At 38.9% G+C, this 4,875-nt stretch overlaps 1 pseudogene; it reads left to right on the top strand.

Moving 5' to 3' along the window:
* Positions 1-2,174: 2,174 nt before the first annotated feature.
* Positions 2,175-2,556, top strand: LOC140498216 (GTP-binding nuclear protein Ran pseudogene; annotated as a pseudogene).
* The last annotated feature ends 2,319 nt before the right edge of the window (positions 2,557-4,875 follow it).

Genomic DNA, 4,875 nt, shown 5'->3' with positions numbered 1-4,875 from the left:
GATTATGGCTTTCAGGTAGTCCAATAATTTTTAAATTATCTCTCCTGAATCCATTTTCCAGGTCAATTGTTTTCTAATGAGTTATTTCATATTGTCTTCTATTTCTTTTCATTCCGTAGTCTGACTTATTTTCCTGCTGTTTTCTCATTTTCCCAGATAATTACTTGATTTTTGAGCTCTTTGTTTAGGTAGGACTCTGATTCCAGTGTGGAGTCCATACTGTCCCAAGATTCAGGGGTTTTGTACGGCTGTTTGCAGAGGTACTTCTAGGAATCTGTAAGTTTTCTGTTCTTCCAAGCTTGTATGATCTTAGGAGAGGTGTTTACTGCTCTTCTGACCTGTTCTCTGATCAGTTAATGACCACAAGAACTCTTTTCTGCCCTAGAACTATGAGGAGGATTCCCTCTCCACTGCTGCCACAAATTCTACTATGCCAGTGTTCTTCCTCAGTCCAGGACTGCCACCTAGGTCTGTGACCCAGATCCAAGTATTGGGTTAGTGCCAGAAAAAAGATCCCTGTAATCCCCTCATCAGTTGTTCTATCCTCTTACTATCTGTTGTTGGTCTGAGAGCTCTGAAAGCAGCTGCTACTACCACCTGGGGGCTGTGCAGAAGTGGGAGTTGTCCCATGCTCCTCTCTTACCCAGGTATGACAGACCTTTCCCACTGACCTTTTAAGTCATCTTTGGCTTTGGGCATTGAGAAGTCTGGAAACTGCCTCAGCTGGCAGTGATTCAGTTTCCTGAGGCCTACTCCAAGTTTTCTGGGGCCTGGTCTGGCCCTCAGCTAGATTATGCTCTTCTGCCAGCCCAGTGCAGCAGATCTTTTCCATTGATTATTAATGTTGTCTTGATATGGCAATTTGTTTCATTCTGTCTTTTTGTGGGTTCTGCTGCTCTAGAACTTGTTTAGAGTCATTTTTTACAGGTATTTGGAGGGGTTTTGTGGAGAGCTCAAGTGAGTCCCTCCTTTTACTCTGCCATTTGGCTCTATGTTCCCCATCCCCCCCGTAAACCCATTCCTACACCCACCTTATAACTTCAGATGCTCAGATCCTTTATTTTCTAGGCAGATCAACAGAGAGCCTATATCATCTTTTCCCCTCCTGTATGACTGATCAGGAGGGCATATTAGTTATCTTATCCTCTGTGGGTCTAGGCCATGGCTCATCTTTTTTTCTTATAGGTCCATATCTCTACTCTCCTTTTGTTCTCCCTCTTTCTTTCTTCTTGTCACCCCAAGAATAAGCATTCTTGAATTGGCACCTGGCATTGCAATTTGGTAAGAAACAATCTTGCATAATCTCATTAGCATTAAAAGTGATGTTCTTAATATACAGCAATTATTACCTTGAGTTTTTTCTTCTAGATCTGTGATTTAATTAGCATATCAAACTCCTAGAGAAGAAATGCCCTCTACTAACACAGATTGGCAACTATTCTGCAATTTAGCCTAAGAAGGTTGCTCCAAGGAACTGAGAAGTTAAATGACATGCATAGTCACAAAATTCACATCTTCTTGACTCCAAATTGGGAGGGGAGTGGTGGTGTCTGTAGTCACAATACCAAATTGCCGTCTCTTCAGATGTTATTTTCTGAGTTATATGTTAGTGTTGAGCTTCCTTAAGGTCTTAATGTACTTGCTAACCATGTTCCTGTCTTTTCTGGTGTTCTATTCATTATATACTCATCTTTTCTGGAGTTCTAGGTGTACATATGTGTGTGTGTGTGTTAAATTGAAACTTACTACAACACAATTTTCCATTGGCCAAATACAAAAGATCCTGCCAGTTAATATCAGCGAAACAGAGCTGAAATGTACTTTCTCCCAGTAGAGTACATAACTGTTGAATAAGAAACACCCAAGATAGTTCAGTCAGGTGGAGACAGGGACGTTTCTGGAAGAACTTGGGTGATGGTCACCCAAGGAGAACCTCAAGTGCAGTTCAAACTTGTATTAGTTGGAGATGGAGGTACTGGAAAAACCACATTTGTAAAATGTCACTTGATTGGTGAATTTGAGAAGTATGTAGCCACCCTGGGTGTTAAGGTCCATCCTCTCATGTTCCATACTAACAGAGGACCTATTAAATTCAACGTATGGGATAAGCTGGCCAAGAGAAATTTGGTGGTCTGAGAGATGCTTATTATATCCAAGCTCAGTGTGCCATTATAATGTATAGTGTAACATCAAGAGTTACTTACAAGAATGTACCTAACAAGCATAGAGATCTGGTATGAGAATGTGAAAATATCCCTTTAATGTTATGTGGCAACAAAGTGGATATTAAAGACAGAAAAGTCAAGGCAAAATCAATTGTCTTCCATGAAGAATCTCCAGTATTATGACAACTCAGCCAAAAGTAACTACAACTTTGAAAAGCCCTTTCTTTGGCTTGCTAGAAAACTTATTGGAGACGCTAATTTGGAGTTTGTTGCCGTGCCTGCTCTTGTACCTCCAGAGGTTGTCATGGATCCAGCACTGGCAGCACAGTATGATCAGGACTTACAGATTGCTCAGACAACTGTGCTCCCTGATGAAGACTATGACCTGTAAGGGAATGAAGCTAGAGCCCAGCATCAGAGATCTAGTTTTATAGGCAACTGTCCTGTGATGTCAGTAGTGTAGCATGTTTGCCACTTTATTATATAGCTGAGCAGAACATGTGCTTAATCTTTGGGATGCTGAAGGAAATGAATAAGCTTCAGAGTAAATGTGGTAGTTTAAAAAATATATAATTCATATTTTGAACCTGCATATTTAGCTGTTTTGGACTGCAATTATGTCCCCTTGAGTTTCAAATATAAGAGTGCTGCAGTCTTATCACAATATTCAGTGGTGAATCTTGTTTGTTACTGTCCTTCCCATTCCTTTTACGTTTAGATCATAAAAAAGTTGTATTTCAAATATCTAAAAAAAACCCATCCAAAATAACTCCTTTTTTTTTTTTAAATAAGGAAATTGAAATCTGAAGGAAGAAATGACAAGGTCAAGAGGGAATGTATTAAATAAGGCAAAAAAGAAACAATGGCAGATGACTACTGATCCTGGACAAGAAGTCCATCATCTTTGTTAGCTTTGAAATGTTTCTTCAATTGATATATACTTGGTAGGACAGTACATACAATTATCTTGCTGCCAGGGGAAGTGTTAGTTATTTTTTTGGCCACTGCCGCAACTTCAGGATCAAGTCTGGATTTCCTGATTACGATTTCTTTCTCAGGATAAATACAATGCTATTTTAAATTACTCCCTAAAACCAAAAGAAAACAAACAAAAAACTCCAAAACAACGACAAGGAATCAAGCCCTGGAAAGAGATGAACATATAGAATGTTCCCAAAGTCTTAGCTTTAAACCTTAAAATTGCTCTAAGACATTTGATATATGGAGAAGGATGAACGGTGGGAGTGAAAGAACTTACTCTCCATGCTGGCTCTGCCATTTGGCATCTGTGTGACCTTGACTGAATGAATCATGGAACCTCTTTAGCCCTCAGTTTCCTCAAATATAGGGATAGGAAATGGGAATACATCATCTCTAAGATCCTTTCCAGTTCTCCATCTGTAGCCCCATGGACTTTGTTCCCAATGTCTTGAGACATCCTACCCCAACCCTTCAGTTTCAAAGAGCTTTCAGAGTAAATGGCATTCTTTCACTCCATCACTGAAATTGCCATTTATTAATAAGTGGTGCGGCATTTCTTTATTTATTTGATTGTTCATTTTAAGACAGAACATAAAAAATCAGGTAAGAAGTATCATTTGCATAATAGATGGAAATCAACATATTAAAGTTGTTCAAATATAGGACAGTGCCAGAATATAAATTAGACATACAGTTTAAAAATTACAGGAAATCATATTAGAAAGAGCACTAAAGGCCACTTGTAGAAAAGTTGTGTTCCCTTGTAAGCCAGAATGTGAAAAAAGCATATCCTTTGTAGCTCGGAGACAACTTCAGGGAGCAAGGCACCAGAATTCTATGCCATGAAAGGAAAAAAAATAAAGTCACTCTCCCCCAAAGGAAAAACAACAGGTTTGTAATTTTTTAAACTACATCTTGTCCTTCAGAGATTCAAAATGGATCATTCCCTTGCTATTTGAAGTCACTTTGCTACATCAGGAAGAAAAAAAAGACAACAGAAATACCCAGCCCCACTCCAACCCATTCCATAGCTACCACGGATGGTCGGCCCAGTCTGGTCCTAACAATGCACACATCTTCTTACTCAGGCCCTTGAGATGATTCAAGTAATAATGTAAACCATTTTTTTCAATATTTTCTCTGCATTTGTTCATTTCTATACAAGTTATATCCCTTTGTGGGAATATAAACTCCTTCAGGCTACAGATTCTTTTTCTTGGCCTTTAGATATTGAATAAAGCTTTTTGAGTTGAATTGGAATTAATTAAAACCAGACCTGAATATAAAATTGAGAAGGGGCATAGGGACTGAAGGGTCACTATTTTAATAACTAGATTTTCCTTTCTTTTCCTTACTCTTGATGCTGGCATGTTTCTTAGGAATAAAGAGAAAGTGGATTTGTTAGTATAGAGACTGAAAGCAACAAAGGTAAAGACTTTACAAAAACACAACAAAACAAAACCCTTCCAGTGCATTCTTCCCTTGGGATTTCCGTGCCTGTGCCTGAAAGAAATATGCTGGTGGGTAAAGGGAGAGGCTATCTCTCTCAGTAAAAAGGTGTTGACATCAGAAGAAAAGCCTTGTCTTCTGACCTGGGGATAGAGAAATTTCTAAATACAAAGAGGAGTGCCTATTTTGTGATGTGCCCACAAGAGGCCCAGAAGAGAAGGCATTTGAAAATAAATACACTACCTCTGAAGAAAAAGCTGGCTTCAAATCCTAATAGTAA

Source organism: Notamacropus eugenii, chromosome 4, assembly GCF_028372415.1.
Source record: "Notamacropus eugenii isolate mMacEug1 chromosome 4, mMacEug1.pri_v2, whole genome shotgun sequence".
Taxonomy (NCBI): Eukaryota; Metazoa; Chordata; class Mammalia; order Diprotodontia; family Macropodidae; genus Notamacropus; species Notamacropus eugenii.
The sequence above is the reverse complement of the archived record's forward strand: the minus strand, read 5'-3'. Positions and strand labels throughout refer to the sequence as shown.